The 24,391-nt window shown below is 43.2% G+C and overlaps 1 protein-coding gene and 1 long non-coding RNA gene across 2 annotated transcripts in view; both read left to right on the top strand.

Moving 5' to 3' along the window:
* Nucleotides 1-9,600: 9,600 nt before the first annotated feature.
* On the top strand, nucleotides 9,601-16,174 carry LOC121132838. The gene is made up of 3 exons (XR_005869492.1): nucleotides 9,601-10,107; nucleotides 10,185-10,871; nucleotides 15,929-16,174. It is a non-coding gene; the product is annotated as an uncharacterized LOC121132838 (long non-coding RNA).
* Nucleotides 16,175-16,247: 73 nt separating this feature from the next.
* Pak1 (p21 (RAC1) activated kinase 1) overlaps nucleotides 16,248-24,391 on the top strand; it is a 120,119-nt gene continuing 111,975 nt past the window's right edge. The window contains exon 1 of the mRNA XM_040728245.1: nucleotides 16,248-16,647. The gene's annotated coding sequence lies outside the window, so the exon portion shown is untranslated. The remainder of the gene's footprint in view (nucleotides 16,648-24,391) is intronic.

The raw sequence follows: 24,391 nt of genomic DNA, 5'->3' as shown, positions 1-24,391 counted from the left end.
CAGCAGGTTCTGTAAAATAAAGCAAACTGAAACAAAAAAGCCAGTCCAACAGTCAGTAAAATCAAACAAGAAGAATATTATCAATTTAAAGTCATAAAGAAAACTGGGCATGTTAGCTCACACAGATAATCTCAACACCCGGAGGCAGGGACAGGAAAGGTCTATATAGTGAGTTCCAGACCAACCTGGGCTACATAGTGAGACTCTGTCTCAAGAAAAAAAAAGTAAAATCACAATAAACCAAGAAAATAGCTAGGATTAGATGCCCTGTTAGCTGAGTCTGCTCCCCAACTAAAGCCATCCCTTCTCTGCATCTAAGCAGCCAGAGGTTACTGGGGGGAGGCCATGGTTGTCCTGGCCTCATGGCTTCTTAGTGGAATCACTAAAATTTGACATTTATAAACAAAGTCCAGTGATATCTCACTTTTCATTTATAATTGTCACAATTCAGTAGTGACCACATTCATTAATTGATAACTAGTGGAAATTAAAATTTAAAAAATTATGAACTTTAGGATCTGATTGGTGTAATATTGAGACTCTTCCATAGATGCCCATTCATTAAAAATAATTTGTTTTTGACAGGGTCTCTCATATATCCCTAGCAGGTCTTGAACTTGCTATGAATCCAACAATGACCTTCAACGCTTAATCTTTCCTCCTCCACTGTTCCACGTCTAGGGGTATAGACAGGCACCATCGTGCCCAGTTTATGTGGTACTGGGGTTTGAACCTAGGGCTTCCTGCATACTAGGTGAGCACTCTATCAACTGAGCTGCATCCCTAGCCTGCACACTTACTCATAAAGAACTATTTTACCTGGTGTCTTCATCAATGTTCTATTGCTGTGAAGAGATACCATGACCTGGTAACTTTCATAAAAGAAAGCATTTAATTAGGACTGGCTTACAGTTCAGAGATTTAGTCTGTTGTCATCATGGCGGGAAGTATGTTGGCATACAGGCAGATGTGGTGATGGAGAAGGAGCTAAGAGTTCTTAATTAAAAAATTATATGACATGGGGGTATGCATGTGTATGTACACATAGTTGCAGGTGCTCCTGAGAGTCGGAAGAGTGTATCAGATCACCTGGAGCTGGAGTTACAGGCAGTTATGAGCAACTGGTCCAGGGTCTTGGGAACCAAACTCAGGTCCTGTACAATAGCAGTAGAAAGCCTTGCTCTTGACGATTGAGCTACCTCTCTGGCCTCATCGCAGCACTTTCCATATTTCTTATCACTGCTTATTTCAAGTATGAAATGCCCCAATCAACAGAAGACTGGATAGACAAAACAAGAATAGGCATGCAGCAAGTTCCACCCTTAAAGGGAAGGAAATTGCATCACGTGCTGCCACACAAATGACATTAGAACAGAAACAGCACAATTGCAGAAGCACGGTTGCAGACTACCAGGAAAATCTTAATGCAACTGGAAAGTCCATTTAAAATGGTTACTGATGTGTGCTGTACCACAGTAACAAGTTGGTAACTCAGTCAGTGGGGAGAATGAGACAGGAAGACTGCAAGCTGCCAGCCAGCCTGGGCTACAAGGAAAACGCTTCTCATAACAGCGCCAGCACCAGCACCAACACCGACACTAACAAATCAATCAACCAAACAATACAGTCTAACCCTCCCCCCTTGTCAAGTTTTAATAAAGTGTCAAAAAACTATCCACACTTGTCTGCAAAGGCAGTTAAAATACCCCTTCCTTTCCCAGCTACACACAAAAGGTTGCATTTTCTTTTCCATTAGACTTGCAACAGGACAAGTGTGGAGGAACATGTAAGGTTGCAGCTGCAAGTTCAGTCTAGACAGAGAGAAGATCTCAGAACACAAGCAAGTCTACTAGCTATTTTTCTTTTTGGTTTAGAAAATATAGTCACTTTTCACACACATACAAGATTTACTTCATATTATTAATTACAAAGGATGTAGTAGATTTTTTAGAAAATAAATCAATAACTATGTAAAAGCTTTTTTGGCTTTAACTTTTAATACGGGGACTCTTGAATGTTAGGAGCCACACGAACACTTCAGGATTTGTAGTGTTTAGGAGTTGTGGTCAAAGAGTCTGAGAATTGCTTCCCTGCCTTCTGTATGAATCACCACAGTCCTTTCCAGGACCGGGGACTCCAGTGGACTCTGAGATGGAATGGTCACTCCTGGAGCAGCTGGGTTATCTTTGGTCCACTATGTCTGCTGAGAAATTCTGGTCAAGAGTCAAAAATATGTCTCTTGGGCCCTGGTCCCCAGCAATTGGTCTCAGGATCCACTTTTGGAATTGGAAGACAACATCTATTGCCCTCACTAGTGTCCCTAGAGGGAATCAATAATCCTCTCTTTTAGTGACTCAGGAGCAGATTCATTCTGAGTCAGCCAGGAATTTGTAGGCAGTATTGCAGAGCCAGAGAACTCACAGCTGCTTCCAGGAACCAGCTAATCCCTGCCTCTTCCCAAATCTGAGAAACCTATGTCGTTGTTTTTTTTCCTGTAAGTTAACTTTTTCTGTTATAAATTGTACATGCTCATTAAAAAGTTAAAGGAAAGTTTCTTTTTTAAAAAGTGCTTTGAAAAGGAAACTTGATCATGATTAGTCCTGACTTTCTTATCTTGGCAGCTCTCTCTTTTAAAGTGGCCCTGCATACTCTCTTTCCAGAAAGTTCCAGCAAGCACTCTGCCCTGGTCTTAGGGATTGGTTGGTCCTGCATGTCAGAGCAAGGAAGCTGCTGGTCAGTCTAAAGGCCAATTAGGGAAGCCAAGGAGGAACCCTGGGAAGAAACAGGAGGAAGTATAGTTTGGCTATCAGAAGATGTGTAAAGCCTCTTCCAGCTGCTGTCCAAAGGATCAGAGAGGACACACAGGCTCCTGAGGTAGGGGGCCATACATTTCTTACTGTATTTTCTTTATGGTAAAATCTGAAATTCCTTTAGGAATTCTACTTCCAATTAACGGTCCTTAGGAAATGATGAGATGTTTAGACGGCATGATGTGTCTACCATTATTCATGAGCCTTGGAAACAAACTAAGTGTTCATCATAAAAGGTTCCAAAACTCTGTGGTTGTATATTCTATGCTGGCTAAGAAAAATAGACATTCCCTTTAATGGCACAGGGAAATTCTTGATGTAGAGTATTGGTAGTCACCTATAAACTTGGCATAAATATTTGTTGGTTGAAAATTAAAAACATAAGGATAAGAATTTGTACCTACATACACCACATTCTCTATTAGGTAAATATTTTGAGACAAAGCAAAGAAAACTTAATCTTTAAAATGTTTTTCATTTATTTGTATTTTATGTGTATGAGTGTTTTACTTGCATATGTGTCTATGTATTTGGTTCTTGGTTAGTACCCTCAGAGGCCAGAAGAGAGGGCACTGTATCCTCAGGGACTGGAGTTAGGGATGCTTGTGAACCATCATGTGGGCATTGGGAATTGAACTCAGGTCCTCTGGAAGAGCAGCCAGCATTCTTTTTTTTTTTTTTGGTTTTTCGAGACAGGGTTTCTCTGTGGCTTTGGAGGCTGTCCCGGAACTAGCTCTTGTAGACCAGGCTGGCCTCAAACTCACAGAGATCCGCCTGCCTCTGCCTCCCAAGTGCTGGGATTAAAGACATGCGCCACCAACGCCCGGCCACAGCCAGCATTCTTAACTGCTGAGTCATATCTGCATCCCTGAAAACTTTTGCCACTAATGTATATCACCAGGAGAATGCTGTCTTTGTGAAGACACTGAGAAATGACCAGACAAAGATCTGGCAGCTATACACCCAGAGGGCTGGAAACTGCTTTGTGTGAAGCAAAGACAGGAATTTGGTTTAATGCTTCTGAAAAGAGGGGAAGGGGGGCCTTGTGACTCAAGGCTCTCTCAAAATCGTCAGTTTCAAAGAAGTTTAACCCAATCTGGAAAACCAATGAAGAGCTAGGTACCTGGTGAGACATACTTGGATCCAAATACATTGGCATCCTTATTTGAACTCTGCCCTTCTCTTCCCGCCCCTTTTTGTCTCTTCTCTTTTTCTTTCTCTCTTCTTTTTAAGACAGGGTCTTCTCACTAACAGTGTGGCAAAAGAACAATTAATTTTAAAAACTTTATTTGCTTTTTTGTGTGAGTGTGTGTGCAAGCATACTTGAATGTTATGGTGCGTATTTGGAGGTTAGAGGGCAACTTTTAGTAGGGTATTCTCTCCTAGCATGTGGGTCTTGGGGATCAAACTCAGGTTGAACTTGGGAGCAGGCACCTTTATCCACTGAGTTGTACTGATGGTCCATGGCATGCTGGGCACTTGCTCTACCACTGAGCTCTGTCTCCAGATGTCTAGGATGGCATTGAACTCCTGGACTCAGGTGAACCCCAATCTCTGCACCAGCAGCTGATGTTCTGGGTCTACAGAGTACAGGGCAGTGCTGGTTCTCTTCCATCTCTTGATTCCCTTTTCCTTTACTGTATTTCATTAAAAAAAGAAATCAACCAATCTGCCAGGTGGTAGTGGTGCACACCTGTAGTCCCAGAACTTGTGAGGAAGAGGCAGGCAGATCTCAGCGAGTTCAAGGCCAGCCTGGTCTACAAAGAAATTTCCAAGACAGCCAACTGTTACATAGAGAAACCCTGTCTTGAAACACTAAAAAAAATCAACCAATCATGGCTCAACACTCAAAAGCACCAACTGCTCTTCCAGAGGACCCAAGTTCAAATACCAGAACCCACATGGCATCTCAAACTGTCTGTAACTCCAGAGGCTCCCACACCCTCATACAGACATACATGCAGGCAAAACAGCAATGCACATGAAATGAAAATAAACAAATCATTTAAAAATTTAAAAAATCTTTCTTGGTGTGTGTGTGTGTGTGTGTGTGTGTGTGTGTGTGTGTGTGTGTGTGTATGAGCAACACAAGCCAACTCAGTGTTTCAAAGAGCAGTATGGGTCCAGGATTCACAGCAATTCATTGAAACTTGTTCTTTGTTCCTGTCATATATGCAAATGTTATTCCTGATCAAAGATAGCAAGGAAAAAAATGAAAGTGCTGGACATGGTAACATATCTGTCATCCTAGCACTTGGGAGCTGAGACAAGAACAGCTAGAGTTTAAGGCTAGCCTAGGCTACATAGTGAGACTTTGTCTTAAAACCCAATCAGACAAAAAACTCTTCTTGGCATTCTGCAGATTTATACTCTGGTGAAGAACCAGAGCACAAACACTACATCAGAAAGTCAAACATAACATGGGCCATCAGACTAAGCAGGAACCCAGGATGGAGCAAGTGAGAGTCCTGTTGCTCTCCCTGTGCTAATGTACTGAGAGCCTTTGTCTTTTGCAGTGGATCAGAGCTCACTCCCTATGCACTAATGAGCAGAATTCTTGGCTCCAGCTGCTGAACTGGACACATCATAGGGTAGAAATGCCTCACAGGGCCCCAGAGCCTCTGATCCAGCTGCTATTATCTTCCCAGGTCCTCTCCTAGGCCCAGCTGTGGCTGCTGTTGGTAAAATGCAATTGGCAGAAGCACTTTAGAGAGTCACTATCTTCCTGGGTCTTGGTGTTCCCAAGTATAACAGGCACCTGCCTTGCCTGGTTTCCTCATAGAACCAGGTGGGAGAGGGACAGACCACATAAGAAGGCATTATTGCACTGTGAGTTGTCTGCTACCTATCTCTGTACCTCTATTCCAGCCCCAGATTCAGCTCCATGGGAGTGAAGACCTGGTACCCACCAGCCTGCTTGGTGAAGAGGCTCCTCAGAGGCTAAAGGATTTGGTTCTGGGTTCAAACAATCCATATAAGTCTTTATTTATTTATTTTGGTTTTTCGAGACAGGGTTTCTCTGTATTGTTTTTGGAGCCTGTCCTGGAACTCACTTGGTAGACCAGGCTTGGTCTCAAATTCACAGAGATCCACCTGCCTCTGCCTCCCAAGTGCTGGGATTAAATGTGTGTGCCACCACCGCCCGGCATCAGTGTTTATTTTTAATTTTAGAGTGTATGTTTTTATTTTCCATTCTTGCAAAAATCATTTAGCTTGTTTATTTAGCATGTGATATGTTCATGTGGGCACATGTATGTGCAGATGCATACACTTGTGTGTGTACATATGAAGGTGTACCCAGGGTATTCTCTTCAAGTGAGTCACTGGTCAACAAGACCACCTGGATCCCTTGTTTCCATCTCACTAACTCTAAAGTTACAAATGTGTCAGGGGCTGGAAGACGACTCACAGGTTAAAAGCTCACACTGCTCTTGCAGAGGACCCGAGCTTTGTTTCCAGAACCCATGTCAGGCAGCTCATTAATGGCTTATAACTTCATGTCGGGCTTTCATGAACACCTGCATTCATGTGCATTGTGATGGTTTGAGTGAGAAAAGTTCCCCATAGGTTCATATGTCGGAATACTTGGTTCCCAGTTGGTGGACTGTTTGGGAAGGATTAGGAGGTGTGGCCTTGTTGGAGGAGATGTGTCACTGGGGGGCTTTGAGGTTTCAAAGCCTAGACCATTCCTAGTGTTCTCTCTCTACCTTCTACTTGTTTGCTGAGATGTGAACTCTCATCTATTTCTGCCACCATAGACTGTGACCCTCTGAAACAGTAACTTCAGGCCAACACTTTCTTTTATAAGTTGCTTTGGTCATGGTGCTTTGTCACAGCAATAGAGAAGTCACCGAGACATGCACATACCCCTCACATGCCTGATTTTAAATGAATATTAAAACTCACGAATGTATACTACTACCCTTCACTTTTATGTGGATGCTGGAGATTTGAACTCAGACCTTCATGCTTATGCAGCAAGCCATTTTATCGAGCCATTGCCCCAGCCCCAGCCCCATGTATTTTAACCACTATTTTCATCAGAATTATTTCTACTTTAAAAATAGAGATTAACCCTAAAAAGGTTTAAGGACTTGAAAGATGGATCAGAGGTTAAGAGTAAGTGTTGCTCTTGCAGGGGACTAGAATTCAGTTGGCAGTATCCAAGTGGCCCACAGCCCTCTGTAACTTCAGCTGCAGGGGATCCCACACCCTCTTCTATGCTTCAGGCACTGTACTCACATTTGCATATTCATACACAGACAAACGCAATCATGCACAAACACTAGCTGGGCATGGTAGTCCATGCCTTTACATTCTAGCACTCAGGAGGATCTCTGTGAGTTTGAGGCTAGCCTGGTGTACATAGAGAGTTTCAGGACAGCCAGGGTCACATAGGGAGGCCCTTTCTCAAAAAACACAAAACAAAACAAGCAAATAAACAAACAAAAAATAAAAAGAAAGAAAGGAAGGAAAAAAGAAAGAACAGAAACCAAGATGTTGACTGGGTCATAGTGGCACACACTTTTAATCTTAGCACTGGGGAGGCAGAGGTAGGGGAATCTGTGAGTTTGAGGTCAGCCTGGTCTATAGAGTGAGTTACAGGACAGCTGAGGCTACGTAGAGAAACTCTGTCTTGAAAAACAAAACAAAACAACCAAACAAACACGCCAAGATGTTGAGCTAGGAAGATGGCTCAGTGTAAGAGCTTGTTTAGCATGGAGCTCTGCATTTTCTTCTCAGCAATGAAAAAAAAAAAGCAATAGACACTTGGACCCACCCTTCTTTGTCCCCAGGGCCTGTTTTCCAGCTGTTGAGTTCCAGGACAGGCTGAGAAGGATATCGTGCACCGGCCAGGTGTTTGAGCTCCTGCGCTGACTTTCCTTCTTTCCTGGTCTGCTGCCCTGGCAGGAAGACAGTGCCTTGGTGCAGTCAATTATCCTGCCTTCTCTGAAGCCCTGTTCTCAGAAAAGACCTTATAGACTCCTTCACTCTCGGAATAGACGGCAACAACAAGTGAAGTAAAATACAAGGAGGAAACTTTCATCTTGCTGGTTCCAGGCCCCAGTTGTGTGATATCAAGTGCACCCACACTGAGACAGCCCCACCACTCACCTACAGGGTTACATTATCTACAACATTGAAACTGTGTGTCCATTAAAGTTCCCGATCTCCTTCTTCATGGCAACCACCATTCTCCTGTCTGTCTTTCGGAATCTGACTACTTTCCCTCGAATCAGTGAAATAATATAGAATTTATCTTTTTTTGGCTGTTGTATCTCACATAGTATAGTATTGCCAAGGTCCATCCATATGGGTGTGTTAGCATATGTCAGGATTTCCTTCCTTTAAAATTATTATTATTATTTTTTGCTGGGCGTTGGTGCCTTTAATCCCAGCACTCGGGAGGCAGAGGCAGGCAGATCTCTGTGAGTCCGAGGCCAGCCCGGTCTACAGTGTGTGTTCCAGGACAGCCTACAAAACAATACAGAGAAACTTCTGTCTCAAAAAACAAAAAAATTATTAATTTTTTATTACATTTATTTGTTTGTTTTGCATATGTGTGTACACATGTACAGGTCACAGGATAACTTTTGGAAGTCAAGATTTTCTCCTTCCACCATGCGGGTTCTGGGGCTCAAACTCAGTTTGCCCAGCCTGATGGCAAGCACTTTTACCCACAAAGCTATCTCGACACCCTTCCTTTTTAAGGCTGAGTAACAAATATTCTAGAGTGTGTCTATGGTGCACATTGTTCTCCCCTCATCCTTTGATGAATACTTGGATGGATATTTTGGATGGACACTGTTTTGTTACTGTTCTACTGCTGTGAAGGGACCCCATGACCAAGGCAACTTATAAACGAAAGCATTTAGTGGGGAGGGGCGCTTGCTTACAGTTTCAGAGGGTGAGTCTATTACCATGTAGTGGGTAGCATGGCGACAGGCAAGCAGGCATGGCGCTGGAGCTTACATCTTATCCGCAGGTTAGAGGTAGAAAGACAGAGTAGACCTGGCCTGGGTTCTACTAATTGGGGACCACCAATTCAGACAGGAGCCTGTGGGAGCCATTCTCATCCAAACCACCACAGGGATCTTTGAGTTACTGTGAGCAGAGCTGCTATGAACATGGGCATACAGATGTCACCCTGATACTCTGCTTGCAGCTCCCAGAAGTAGAATGCCCGGGTCATGTGGTATTCTTATTTCAAAATTTTGTTTTAGCACAGTGTCTAATATTGTAGCCCACTCTGGCCTAGAACATGCTGTATAGCTCAGACTGCCCTCAAACTCAAATTGATCCTGCTGCCTCAGTCTCCTAATTAATGGGATTTAAAGTAGAGGGCCACCACATTCCATAATTTAAAAAGTTTTTTTGGTATGCATGTATGTGTGGTGTATGTGTGTGTGTTCATGTGTATAAGGGTATGTGTGTACATGGAAGCCTGGGGTTGACACTGGGTATCTTTGAGTATTGTTCTCTACCTTATATTTTGAGGCAGGGTCCCCTGCTGACTCCAGAGCATGAGGTTTTGGCTTTAGTCTAGCTAACCTGCTTGCTCTGAGGGTTCCCTGGACTCCAGACCTCTTGCAAGAACAGTATGTGCTATTTACTCTTGAGCCATCTCTCCAACACTAATCCAGCCTCACTAAAAAAATTATTTTAAAAGACAGGATTTCTCTGTGTAGCCCTAGCTGACCTGGAACTCGCTCTGTAGACCAGGTTGGCCTCCAACTCACAGAAATCCACCTGTCTCTGCCTCCTGAGTGCTGGGATTAAAGGCGTGTGCCACCACTGTCCAGCTTCATTTTTACGTTTTGAAGAAAACATTTCTGTAGTTTTCCACAGTGGTGACACCATTTCATAGTTCTGTGGCTTTTCTGGGGAGAAGTAAAAGAAACAACCATTCACCCTAAATAGGGAGTGAGCCAAGAGGCCAAAACAAGTCCAGCCTGGCAAATAATTGAGCTGCTTGGGGTTGAATGAAGCCTTAGTGCCACTCAGGCAAGCCCTGCTCAGTTTTCTCCCTCATACACTCTAGCAAGTTTAAGAATAAGTGCAGCCGGGGCCAGAGGGCGTGGTGATTGGAATCCCAGGGGAGGGGCGTGTGAGTTTCTTGTGATCCTCTTACTCCATCTCCTAGAGTGAATATTAACAGTACTGTGATGGTAGATGTAGCAGAGTTCTGGCCACATTCAAGGAGCAGCAGTGAACAACGCTGTCAAAATCGAACAAAGTGAAACCCACGTTGGAAACTCCCAGAACACAGTGTACCGCTGAAGAACAGCACCTAACTGTAAGTAAAAGGGTCTTGAGAAAACACAGCTCACAAACACCAAAAGCAAACCAACCTTCTTCTCTTTCCCTTCACAGGACAGCTGGGGACAGGAGGTGCTGGCCTTGGGTTGATGACTCAAAAGCACTCAGTTGAAGATCTTTGTGATTTTTCTCAGCCTTTTCCTCACAGATTCAGGACGGCAGCTTCAGCTCCAGATCCCACATCTGCCTCTATGGAAAGAGGGAGGAGGGAGAGAGGGAAGACTCTACTAGGAAACAGAATTTATGCCCAGAGTTCTTCCCTCCTTGCTCTCCTGTGTAGCTTCTATTTATTAGTTACAAACACAACTTGAGACACGTTTGTTTATTCGCATGGTTTCTGTGGGTCAGGTCTTGGATGATGGCGTCCATAGATTCCTTTGCACAAGTCTGGCAAGCAGCACTGTCTTCAAAGGTTTCCAAGCTCCCTCAGGTTGTTACAGAGATCATTTCCTTACAGCCTCAGAACTCATAGACACATGCATGTTAAAGGCCAGAATGACTGGACTCTTATTTACTTATATTTGGTGTGTGTGTGTGTGTGTGTGTGTGTGTGAGTGTGTGCCCACTTCCCACAGCATACAGATGGAGGCCAGAGGACAACTCTCCGGAGTTTATTCTCTCCTTCTCCCATGTTGATTTGAGAATTGAACTCAGGTTGTCAGGCTTGGCAACAAGCGCCCTTACCAGATAAGCCATCTGGCTGGACCATGTGTGGTCCACAGAGAAGACCCAGGAGCACCTGTATCCTTTATAATGAACTCACCCAGGGCTTGATAAGTAAGTGCCATTCTTCAATGAAAGGCATCCAAGCCTTTTTGAGAAATGGCAGTTTGTGCACCAGGCTAAAGAAAGTAGAACGGAGCCTAGGACATCTCAGACCAGAAAGTAAGGAAGTACTCAAAGAATAACAGGCATCTACTAAAAGCACACAAAATTCTACAACTATTTTGAAGAATAGTGTGGCTTATGAAGTTAAGTAGGTACTTAACCTACAACACACCTATACTACTTTTTAGGTGTTTATCCAATAAAATATAAGATATATGTACTTGAAGAATTATAGATTTTATGTAGCTAAATATTTGAAATGTCTATTGATGGTTAAGTGGATAAGCATATTGTGATAAATATGTAGAATAGAATACTATTTAACAGTATAAATGGAAGCATAGCTGGCAAGACATGGATAATCTCAAAAACATGAAGGCTAGTCATATAGTTCATGGTAGAGTGCTTGCCTATAATGTACAAGGCCCTGTGTTCAAGCAAAAATATTATGAAAGAACTGGTCACAAAGAAGTATTTACAGAGTGAAATTTTAGTAACAGTAAACTGGTCATTGATTGCAGGAGTGGGGGGTAGGGAGTTAGATTGACTGCAAAGGGGCATAGGGAGCTTTCTAGGTCAGATGGGCTTTGTTGGTGTTTATGAAGATAAACATTTGTCACTCATGAGGCAAATATTTAAAATGTATCCCCTTTGTTTTATGCAAGTTCTATCTCAATATTGATAGTTTAAAAAACTTGGACAAAAGATTCTTTACTAAGGAGTGTACCCAGGCTGGGCACTGTGGAGGCAGGAAGATCAGGAGTTCAATGTCAGCTTCAACTACTTAGTACATCTGAGGTCAGCCTGGGCTTCATAAAACCCAGTTTGAAAAAAATAGTTAGGTACAGTAGTGCACATCTTTGATTTCAGCACTTGAGATGCAGAGGTAGGTGGATCTTTGTGAGTTCAAGGCCAGCTGATCTAGACGGCCAATTCCAGGTCAGCCATATCTGGATAGTGAGACCCTATCTCAAATCGAATCAGTCAAACAACCAATCAAGCAACCATCAAAAAGCATACCCAAAGAGCTATAAACATATGCACAGGTGTTCAACTACCTTAGCAATAAAAAGTGTAAATTAAAGCATGAACACACTGTCACACAACATACTGCCTGTAATAAATAAAATAGTAAAGATTGCTAATCTCAAATTGTTGAGGTTGTGGAGTAATAAACGTCCAGATAGGAGTGTAAACAACGTAGACATTAGCTACTTGGCTTATAAGATGAACCTATACATGAAACCTAAGCAGTTTGTGGCAGACTCTGATTTCAGCTGCAGCTTTGGGCAGTTCCAACTCTTTGTATATTGTGACATTGACCTACTGTCCACCACACACCTTCCTCACTCTCCTGCAGGAAATTCTCTGATATCAGATTGTAAGGGGAACCTGCAAAGAAAGCCATTAAGATTAGGGGCATCAACAGCCTAGGCGACAGCCCTTAGGTGATGAGGAATTCCTGCAGTAGATAAGGCTTCCTCTTTCAGGTGGTCTCTTCCAGGAAGCACCTCTGCATGTTTCTCCAAGGTTCCCACACACTCCCCATTGGCTTTCCCTCTTTCCCACACCACTCCTGTTTTCTGGAATCACCTCCTAAGTGAATGAAGAATTTCCAAGTATTAATCGAAGGCTCTGCTTTTTTTTAAACTCAGGCTTAGATAATTGGTACCCAAAATGACTTTACTCTTAGATGAAATCCTGGAAGTGACCTAGTAGTCACTGATCAGATGGCAAAAAGGGTCCCGTTGTTGATAGCTGAGTAGTGATAAAGCCCTTGCTTGGCACACTGTATCAACACAAGGGCTAAGACTCTTTGCCTGATGCCAGTTCTGGAAGTACAAGTGGAAGGAAGACATTAAATCATGTCATAGGTATTGACAAGATGGTGCTGTGGGTAAACATGCTTGCCACCAAGCCTGATGATCTGAATCAATGTATGGAACCCACATGTAGCAGGAGAGAAGTGACTCCCGAAAGTTGTCATCTGGCCTTCGCATGCTCACTGTGACATGTGCCCCCCCCACACAATAAATAAGCAAACGTTAAAAAAAATTCAGTCCTCTCATAGCCCTAGCCTAGCACAGGATTCTCAATCTTCTATTCATTTGTTCTTATAGGAAGAAAGAAGAATTAAATCTGTCCTAGTTAGGGTTTCTACTGCTGTGATGAAATACAAGGGACAAAAGCAAGTTGCAGAGGAAAGGGTTTATTTAAGCTTACACTTCCACATCATAGTCCATCACTGAAGGAAGTCAGGGCAGGGATTCAAGGTCAGGAACCTGGAGGCAAGAGCTGACGCAGAGGCCATACATAGAGGAACTCTGCTTACTGGCTTGTTCTCCATGTCTTGCTCAACCTTATTTCTTATAGAACTCAGAACCACCTGTACGGGGGTGACCTAATCCTCAATGGGCTTGTCCACCTCCACAATGGATTACTAATTAAGAAAATGCCCTTCTTATAGCCAGATCTTCTGGAGGCAGTCTCTTAATTGATGTTCCCTCCTCTCAGATGATTCCTGCTACAAAAGCCTTCCTACTCAGATAATTTAAATATTAAATAATAGAATCTTTATCAAACAGTACTGAGTTATAATACCTAAATTTTTTCTGCCTATGTGTGTACCAGGTTGCCATAGAGAAATTTCAGTACTGTTGAGAGGGTTCTCTAGTACTTGAGTTATATAGGGACAGTGTCACAATCTCATGTAGTTGGTTGTGTTTTGTTAGCAATCTTGAGAGTCTTGAAGAAAATTCAGGCTCAGGTTGCTCATTCACCAATCAAATCAAGACATGATGTGAAATCCAGAAAATCTCTATGGAAGACTGAAATACAAGAAAGCCCGTCTTCTTTGGCAGCTGGGACAGCAGACTGTGATGAGAGTGATGTTCTGAGTGAGGAGCTAGCTGTGTGTGAAGCACCATGCCTGTAGTCCCAGCACTCAGGGTGCTGAGGCAGGTGGATCTTGACTTTGGGGCTAGCTCTGGGCTATATAGCAAGACACTGCCTCAAAAACAAAGAAACACGATGTAATAGGGTACTAGAGATGTCTTGATTATTTGCTTTTTGGCAGGGTTTTCGGGACTGCATAGTAAGTGGTATCTAACAACTGGGGTAGACACATTAGAGTGTGTCTACCTCTAGAAAACACCCCCTTCCACTTTATTAAATAGATGAGCCCTACTTTTGACTGGAGATTCATTTCTTTTGACTGGGGTACAAGTTAGTACATGCGTAGTTGCCTAAACCAATACACATTTGCTATTTTACAGTGATGTAGTTCAGAAGTGCAAAATGGATGTGGGTTGAAACCAAGGTGCCGGGAGGACTGAGCTCCTTTCTGGAGAATGCAAAGGAGGATTTGTTTTCTTGCATCTTTTGAAATCTGGTCTGAGAAGCAGTTCCTATCTCAAAATCCTTATTTAATCTTATCTGCCAAGTGCTTTGCCATGGAGGGAACCACACTTACTATTCCCAGTGGTCAGAATATTAATAGTTTGGAAGAGTTCCTATTTGCCTGCTGTGGAGACAGTGCAAAGATGGCGTAGATTAGGATAAATTATGTTCTATGTGTATGCCTCAGTTTCTCCATCAAAGGGTTGTGAGAGGTTTGTCTAGGGAGATAGTGTTAATGAGGTGTCCAGAACAGTAGCACACAGTAAGCATTTATTACATTTTTTTTGCATACACAGGCTCTGGATCTCAGAGATTTGCCTGACCCTGCCTCTTGAATGCTAGGATTAAAGTCTATGCCACCCGCAGGCTATGAAATATATTTTTAACAGATCAACTGATGCTATGTAACAAGCACTGATCCGACTTTGGGAGATGCACATAGGAATACGACTTGTGGAACTGATGGAGTCAGGCGTTCAGTTACAGTTACTACACCTTGTACTGTTTGGGATAAAGGATCAGGCGAGGTGGTGCACTTGGGAGGTTGAGGCAGGTGGACCGTCCCAGGTTCTAGGCTAGCCAGGCAAGAATCCCGAAAGAGAAAGACAGGCCGGAGCAAAGGTAGAGTGTAAGATGAAGCCAGGAAGACTGGTCTAAGCAGCCAGCCTGTTCGTGCTGTGTTAAAGTTTGGACTTTATCCTAAAAGCAATAAAGTCTCTCAGACTGTTTAAACGGGGAAGGAGATCATGACTTCCATAGCTTTATAAAGCTCCTCAGGAGATCAGAGAGCACAGTGAGTTAGATTTTGAGAGACTAAAGGTTGCTTCTGTTGCTCAGGTGATGATGGGGAATAAGGCAATGGCTTGACAGCGTTTCCAAACCGGAAGCCCAATTTGAAATGAATGCTGAGAATGAGAATCTGACTTAGAGGGCTGCTGCATGGTGGTTCATTGGCTAAGAACAGGACACCAGAAATACCCATTGTTTTCAAGCACAATGCATGCTGAGCTGCGGCTATTATTATTACTGTTTATTATTATTATTATTAACTATTGTAAAGCTGAAGCTTAGAGAGGCCAAGTTAGAATAGGTAGGTGTTGTTTATTGTGAAGAAATTATGGGTTAGGAATTCGAAGTCTTAACTTGAACATCTGGGGTGTGAAATAAGGCTCTGAGTTCCAGCTCAGAGTAACACTGTCTCGGTTTTGAACTCACCGAATCCAAGGTACAGTAGGGCGTGCAAGCAATGAATGCCGTTTTACAAGTATTGAGAAATACAGAATCTGAGCTCAGGAGAAAAGCTGTCGTCAAAAGTGGGAGAAAAGCGGGAAAAAGAGCCCCACGTGAATTCAGTATAGTTTAAACGTCTCCGCGATTTTCCCGCACCCTTACCCTGTCTATCTCTGCTCAGATCGCCAGCCCCAAGACAGACAGAAGAGTAGATGTCTACCTCGGAGATATCTCGAGTTTTCACACATTCAGCTCTTGGAGAGAGAAGGGATGCAGAGGTGCTTTGTAACCAAGGGGCTACCTGCGTTCTACCTTGACTACACTCTAACCATCTTTTATAGCACCGAGACCTTCAAGGAAAACCACTGGTTCCAAACAGGAGGCCGTCTGGACTCACAGCAGAAACCCGGCCCCAATGACGTCACGTGGCAGCCAGGTGATCCTCGGCCTCTGGCGTCAAGCGCTGATGACGTCATCCCGGCGCTGGGCCTCTCCCCCTGGCCTTGTTGGCCTAGTTTACGTGGGTCTGTCCGGCGCTCCCGCCCCCTCCCACCTGCGGGGGGCGGAGGCCGGGCGGAGGGGGCGGGTCCCAGCCGGAGGAGGCGGGGCCGGGGCGGGGCTGTAGGGCGCGGCGGCAGCCAGTCGGGCAGCATACAATAGCAAGGCTGCGACTGGGGCCGAAGGTGCGGCCGCACGGTGGGCGCTCCTCCCCGCTTCCCCACACTTTCCCGTCCCGCTTCACCCTTAGGCTGCACGGGGTCCCCTCCGCGATCACCGGCTCTTCGCAGTCGCTTCTGCTCCCTCAGAGCCCGCGCTCTCCACAGTCCCCTCAGGGAACGCTCCCCTCAGCGAGCGCACCCCGCCCCCTCGGAGTCCCGGCGCGCCTCCCGCTCCCCGCGGCCCGCAGCGGCCCGTCCTCCAGACCCCGGGCCTGAGGGAACGGGGCGGGAGCTGTGTGAGGAGAACGCGGGGCGGCCGCCCGCGCACACTCCCGCGCTCTCTCCGGGCTCGGTCGCCGCCAGGAGGAGGAGGAGGAGGAGGAGCGGAGCGAGCGCAGAAGGTGAGAGCCGGGCCCCCGCCCGGTGCTCCCGGCATCGCGGCGTCCAGGCGAAGGCGCGGGGCTGGGGAAGGCGCGGGGGCGGGGGCGCCAGGTGAGCAGAGGCGGGCGCCGCCCCGCGAGGCCGACTCCCTTCGGGCCAACAAAGGCCCCCTGTGCCAGCTCCGGTGCGATCGCGGCTTCCCGCAGCCGGGACACTGGGGGACCCCGAGGGCGGGCTCTGGCGTGGGAGGCCCCCAGGTTTGGGTCCCGGACTGACTGACTCCCTCCGGAACTTCGGGGTCCTGGGACGCTGAAACTGGTCCGCGACGCAGACGTTTAGGAAAGCAGTGCGGTTTTATACACCGTGGTCGGTCCCGGTTTGGGAATCACTTTTCGGGTTCATCGTCTGGAAAAATAAAGATTCGTAGTAAATGACTTGTGCCGCCCCTCCCCCACTCCAGGAATACCCCGTAACTTGGAAGTTCCGCATAGACTTGGAAAAGGAGAATGAGAATCATAGTTTTTTCACTCCCATTATTATCCTACTTCAAAAGGCAGAATTATTCCCAACCATCACTAACTATCTTGGATCTTTTAAGGGTAAACAATACTGTGAGTGTTTTGGAAGAATACTTGACAATTATTGGGTGACTTTAAAAAATCTTGTAACTTAAGTTCCTTATGTTAAACCCCTTGGATAATTAGCCTTTACAATATTTTCAGAAAAGGTTAATAATCAAGTTACTACTTTTAAGAATCGTTCTTTGGAAAAATCTTTGTCCCGGTGTTTAAGGGTCTCTCCTCCCTGTCAGGAAGAAAACAGCAGCATAGATATGCATCACCCCCTTCCTGTGTGACCTTGAACAGGTCGCTTCCAACCTTAAAGTTCCTGGAGTTTGCTATTGATCTTCAGAAATAAGCAAGTAGCTAGCAATCATCCACTCAGCTTTCAAGATTCCACTGAAGAATACTCCCCACAGTGAAGTCTTCGCTGGCATCCATTCTGCCTCCTTCGTGGTGGATCACACTTCTCCCTATTGGGGCTCCCAGAGGCCCACAGGGATTTCTTCTGACTGCACTGGTACCCTATTCTACACCATGCACACTTGAACACACAACCCACCTCATCTAGAAGCCACCTCTCAAAGAGTTTTGGCAACACTCCCTGAAACTTTTTCATATTCTTACCTACTACATGGACTTATGGCTTGACCTGATCAACTTGCTTATTTATTCATCTGCTTATCCAACATTAGTACTAAAATATGGAGTGTTACAGTGTTTCAAGCTGTCTACTAAGGTCTGTGTGAATTTCAAGTGTATCAATACAGTCGGTCTGTGCTCACAAGACCAAGAGCTCAAAGTTTAGTGGGTGAGGTAGACATGTAAACAATGAAAGCCCTCTGGGGGACTCCAGTTGTACAGGGAATAGTGTGCAGTAATTGAGGTTGCTGGACCTGTCCTACAAGTCTCGTTCTGGCCAAAGCAAGTCCTTAGGGAAAGTGACTGGCCCCTTATCTATAAGTGCATTTGATACAAAGCTTATCCAGTTCAATTCAATATGTATTTTTTGAGTACCTGTTTTGAGGCCTTGTGCTAGGTTTGCAGGAAGCTATGCATCTTGAGGCTTCTTTGTAAAACAAAACTTGTCATATCAGTGCTTCCTACCCCCACCCCTCTCTTTTCACAGTTGAAGGATCAGACTTTTTAGGACGAAATAAACCGGAGCCCAGACCGTTACCTGCTTTTGCAGCCTTAAACGTTTTGTGTGGTGTCCTCCACTCGCTTTTTCTCATCTCTTTTTTTATGTGCTGCTCCTGCTGCTCCACCTGGAGTGCTGCTTTCTACCTCTTACTTGCCTGTAGAGAGTTCTTTGTTGGATCTCTGAGAAACAGTCCCTCTTCTCTCCTTTCTTCTCTTGGGATGAACTGCTCTTCTAAAGTCCTTCTGATAATCAGTTGCAGTTAGAGTTTGCACCTTTTCCCTTTAGCCTTTGCATTCTTCCTTCCTCCCTCCCTCCCTCCCTCTTCTCCTCCCCCTCCCCTTTCTGTGGTACTAGGGATCAAGTGTCCTATTGCTTAGCTCTATCCCCAACCCCTTTCACACTGAACATTTTAAAATTCTGAGACAGGACCAGCCTTGAACTCATTCTGTAGCTCAGGAAATGAACTGTGGTTCTTTTTTTTTTTTTTTTTTTTTTGACAGGTTGAAGTTTGAACCTAGGGCTCTCCCTCTTTACATATTTATTTGTTGTGTTATGAGTGCATACATTCAAGGTATTGTAGCTTGTATGAAGATCGGGGGCAACTTTTGGGAATTGGTTCTCTTCTTCCTGGGGATCAGACTCAAGTTATCAGGCTTGGAGGCAAGCGCCCTTTCTTGATAAACTGTCTTGCCGGCCCTGTATATTTAAAGTTTTTTTTTTTTTTTTTTTTGAGACAGGGTTTCTCTGTGGCTTTGGAGGCTGCTCTGGAATTAGCTCTGTAGACCAGGCTGGCCTCGAACTCACAGAGATCCGCCTGCCTCTGCCTCCCGAGTGCTGGGATTAAAGGTGTGTGCCACCACTGCCCGGCTAAAGTTTTATTTATTGTTATTGTGTGAGTGGGAGTTTTGTGGAGGTCAGAGGACAACTTTCATGAGTTGGTTCAGTTTCACTTTTCATAGTGGGTTTCAGGGGTGGAACTTTCGGGCATAAAAGCAAGGACTTCTTTACCTGTTGACCCATTTCATTGGTTCTATTTTTTATTTTGAGACAGGACCTACCTAAGTTGCTCAGGCTGGCATTCAAACTCCATGTATAGCTCAGGCAGTCCTTGAACTTGGAATCCTTCTGCTTGTAACTTCTGAGGAGCTGGGATTACAGGCCTATACCACTAGGCCTGACTCTCTCTCTGAATTATTTGAGGTCAGGATATAATTAGATTTAGTGTCTAGAAATATTCCTGTACTTTTGAATAAGTGTTTGAATGAGTAAATAATGTGAATGGATGAAAGAAACAAGTCCTGTAAGGCTCATGAGCTAGGTTACCTAATCTTTTGGATAGAACAGTTAGTTGTCAAAAATACAGTCTTTGGACCAGTAGTGTCAACATAATCTGGGAATTTGTCAGTATATTAATGAGTCTTATTCCAAACCTACAAGATAAAACCTACAAAATAATAAAGCAGAAATCTGTGCTTTATTAAGGCCCTCCTAATGATCCTGATTCGTTAATAAGTTTGAGAACTCACTATTTAGTTTAAAGATCTGTGTTTTGGCAAAACTAACAGTGTCCTCCATTTTCCCTTCTCCCCCCACCCCTTTTTCTTCTTTATAGTACTTAGACTCTGACATTTCCTTCTGTGTATACTTCTTCCCTCCAACCCATCTCTTTCTACTGGAATGAAAGCTTCTTGAGGGCTGGAAGTTTTTCTGTTCAAGTTCATTGCCTTAGCTCAGTGCCTAGAAGAGTAACTAACCACAACTAGCACAGACACTCAAATATTTGTTGGATGAATAATATGATTTAGTCCTATTTACTGCCAGTTGCTACATTGGGGTTTTGTTGAAGAATAGTTTGAGTGAAGAGTAATCACATTCCAATTTGCAAATCCAGAAGAATCTTAACATTTTGGGGCATTCATTTTAGCTTTAGCCATCCTTCCTTCCCTGTGTTTTGTTATTCTTATTTCTTAGTATTATGTGAAACTAGGGTCTTGCTGTGTAGCCCAGACTGGCTTTAAATTTGTGCCAGCTTTCCTGTCTCAGCTTCTTGAGCGCTGAGATTATAGATAGGCATATTCATGGCTTTGCTGTCTTTGTACAATAGAAAAAACCTACAGGATTTTCCAACTTAGAATAGTGGTTTAGACAGGACCTGAAAACTGCTGAAATATCGTAGGCCAGGATTCTTTCTTGAGAATTTGCAACTTGGTTTTGCAGGTCTAACATGAGAACTCCAACTTTTGAGTCTGAACTTGAAAGTGTCTCTTCTAGATTGCCTGTGTTTTTTGTCTTTTTCTAGTGATGTTTAAAACTGTATAAAGGCTCACTTGATTCCACACAACAATTTCTCTTCCTTATGAGGCTCTAGAAGTGTTTTGTTTCACTTTTTTTTATTGTGTGTGTATATGTATGTATGTATTTTTTCTTGTATGTTTGTAGGTTTGTGTGTGCATTTGTGGAGCCATATGTCTGTTGGGTGTCTTTAATTGCTTCTGTACTTTTTGAGACTTAAGAGTTCAGTTAGACTGGCTGGCCAGCAAACTCTAGGCATCCTCTTGACTGCCTCCCCAGTGCTGGGATTATAGGTATACTACTGCTCCCATTTGTTATATAGGTGCTGGGGAACCAAATTCAAGTACTCCTGCTTGTGTGGAAAATACTTTACTGAGTCATCTCTTCAGCCAAGTGTTTTTGTCACCTTTCTTACTAGCCTACCACAACATGCCCAGTTTTCCCCTTTCCTAACATCCCTCTGGGAAAAGTGGCTTCATTTATTCATTTGTTACCTTATAAACAATAATTGGGTTCATCTGTACCACGTACCAGACCTTTTCTGGGATAGATATCCAGCTATAAATAGGCTATAGCCCAAGCTCTTAAGGAAATATTGAAATGGATGGATAAACAGGGGGATTTGATTGTAGAGGTGCCTTCCCCTCCCAATTTATGCATAGGTTTTAAGCAAGTGTTTTAATAAACATACTTCAAAAATCATTTTGAAGCTGGGAGTGGTGACCAGTATTTTTAAATTACAGCAAGTGGAAGGTGAGTTTTTTTCCCCCAACCCTCAGAATAATTGCTGTTATCTCAGAGATAAAGAAGCAGAGGCTTGTAGTGGTAAATGACAAACCTCAATTCCAATCCATATCCACCTGACCCCAGCAACCATGGGCTATTTCCAGTTTCCAGGCTGCTTAAATTTTTATGCATGGGGGAATAGGAATATTTTACAAATAAGTATACGGTTGTTGGAGTTAAAAAATTCATTTAGCCTGTCCTTTTTTTTGTACATTAGGAAGATTTATTTCTTGAGGCCAGCCTGGTTTACAGAGCCAATTCAAGGACAGCCTCCAAAACAATACAGAGAAACCCTGTCTCGAAAAACCAAAAAAAAAAAAAAAAAAAAAAAGACAGATTTATTTCATGTAGACTTTGTCATGCATGTGGGAAGAGATTTTTTCCTGGGTGCTATTTTCTTCAGTTTTTATAGTAGCCCTGTGAATATGGAGGTTTCTGTCCTGCCTGGTCCCACAGCTGCTTTGCCCCAAATAAACACATGAATGCTCTATTAATTATAAAACTGTTGGCTAGGGCTTCTTACTGGCTAGCACTCCCTTAATTATTAACCCATGACTACTAATCTGTGTGTTTCCATGTGGCCTTATCTTTACCAGAGAACGCCTAGTATATCCTATATTCTTGGTCTCTACATGGCATCTCTTCTCTCTGCCTCTCTCCCCAGCATTCTTCTTGTCTCCTAGCCCCGCCTATCTTCCTGGCCAATCACAATGTTTTATTCATCACCAATAAGAGAAATACACACAGGAGACTGAGAATCATAGAAATGTTGGTTTGCTTAAAAAGCACATCAGCAAATGCCTGGATGCTGATTGAAGCACATTCTGAAATTCTAGGTATAGTACCTGACTTTCATATTGACTTTGAACTTTATCCATCTAGACTCTGGGACACTATTTCCTAATTTCAGTTTCTTACCCTTAAGAAAACCCTAACCAAAGAACAGAGTTTGAGCTAGAGAGAAAATTTTATGATAGCATAAATATTATGAAGTAGAAAAGATTGTAATAGCAGCTTGAATATGGCATTTCTTGTCCCTGCCTCATATGTTTATTAATGTTATGCACTGCCTTGTCTTAAGCCTTCTCTCAGAAATAATTTTGTCTTCTTTCTTAGAACTCCTCTGTTTTTAAAAATATTTTTTCCTGTTTCTGTTTTTGATGTCATGCTTGTTTTATTACCCTCTAATCTATCCTTTGTGACTGGCAAGGAGCTTAGTTGGTAGACTGCTTGACTAGCATATATGAAAAATCTGGGTTTGATCCCCAGTACCACATAAAGCCAGGTATGCTGGTGCATGCCTGTAATTCCAGCACTCTAGAGTGGTAGAAGATCAGAAGTTCAGGGTCATCTTTGGCTACATATTGAGTTTGAGGTCAGCCTGGTGACCACAAACCCTATCACAACCAACCAACCAACCAACCAAATTATTCCTTGTCAAGGATCTTGAAGTACTAAGTTTAGGAATAACTAGAGGTTCTTTAATCCCTCATTACTAGCATTTATTATTTTTAAAGGCAAATCATAGAGTTTTAAAATAGTTTTCTTTGTTTTAAAAATATTTATCTTTATTTTACACATATAAATGTTCAACCTGCATGTGCTCCACAGGTGTGTCTGGTGCCTGAAGAGGGATTCTGACTGATTCCCTAGAGGTAGAGTTATAGCGCATTGTGATCTCCTGTGTGGGTGCTAGGAACCTTACCCAGGTTAGGTTCTTGTACAAGTGCTCTTAACCTCTGAGCAGTCTCTCCAGTCCTTCATTGATATGATTTTATGTGGTATTGATTAATTCTCTAAAATTGATCCAAGTTCTTAAGTTCTAAAAGTCCATTATATCTTGGCTCTTATTCATGAGTCAGGGGTAAGTAATTTGCATATAGCCTTGGGAAACCATTCTTATTTATGGAGCTTTCTTCATTCTTTCCCTTTCTGCTTCCAGCTCTCTCAAGTTTCTATTTCCCTTTCAGGCTGGGTAAATTCCAAGTAGGGGTGGCAAGAATGCTTGTTCTCTTTTACAGAATCTGCCTTTTGAATCTTTTGTTATGATAAATGATAATGCCAATGTATGTGTCTCTTCCACAATGATCTTCTGTCTGTGTACACAGCATCTTCAGGCTCAACTTTCCTTACTCCCACCCTGGTTCCCACAAAGCTGAGGTTTATATGTTACTTATTTAAACCTTTGTCTCCATAGTTCTTTGTGTGTTGTTGAAATATTTTATAGGAAGGAATTGGGAATAAAAAGGAGAGCACCAAATTTAAAGTTACACAAGAAGCAACTTACATACTTAAATCTCTAGTTCTTCATTTAGAAAAGAGAAGAAATTCTTTTTTAAAAATTATTTATTTATTTGTATTTTATTTACATTGATGTTTTTCCTGCATGTATGTCTGTGTTAGGGTGTCTAGAACAGGGGTTATAGACAGCTGTGAGCCATTGTGTGGGTCCTGGAAATTGAACCTGGGTCTTCTGGAAGAGAAGCCAGTGCTCTTAACCACTGGGCCATTTCTCTAGCCCCGAGAAGAAACTCTTAATGGACATATTTTTTGTGAAAGTTAGATTAATGTTTGTGCAAATGAATTGTAAGATTTTGATCTGTAAGATGTTAGAGTAATATAATTTATATGTACATAAAGGTTTTTAATTTTGATAATGTTTGAATTACTTCTCAAGATTAATAAAAACACAGCGGTCTTAAGTTTATTTTAACTCTCTTGGGGTGTGTGTGTGTGTGTGTGTGTGTGTGTGTGTGTGTGTTTGTGTGTGTCTTTTAAAGATAGGGTCTAATGTGGGCCCTGGTGGCCTTTAGTTGTGTAGCAGAGATGGCTTTGAATTTCTGATCCTTTTGCCTCTACCTACTGATTGTGCTAATATACCTTATTTAGTTAGCTCTAATTAAATGTTTATAGATGATTCTAATATGCAAACATAGTTGCAAATACAATATATGCTGTAAATGTCTTAGGTACTTGTTACAT

The sequence above is a fragment of the Mesocricetus auratus genome, unplaced genomic scaffold (assembly GCF_017639785.1).
Source record: "Mesocricetus auratus isolate SY011 unplaced genomic scaffold, BCM_Maur_2.0 Super-Scaffold_4256, whole genome shotgun sequence".
In the NCBI taxonomy this organism is placed as follows: Eukaryota; Metazoa; Chordata; class Mammalia; order Rodentia; family Cricetidae; genus Mesocricetus; species Mesocricetus auratus.
This window is presented reverse-complemented; position numbering and strand designations above follow the sequence as displayed.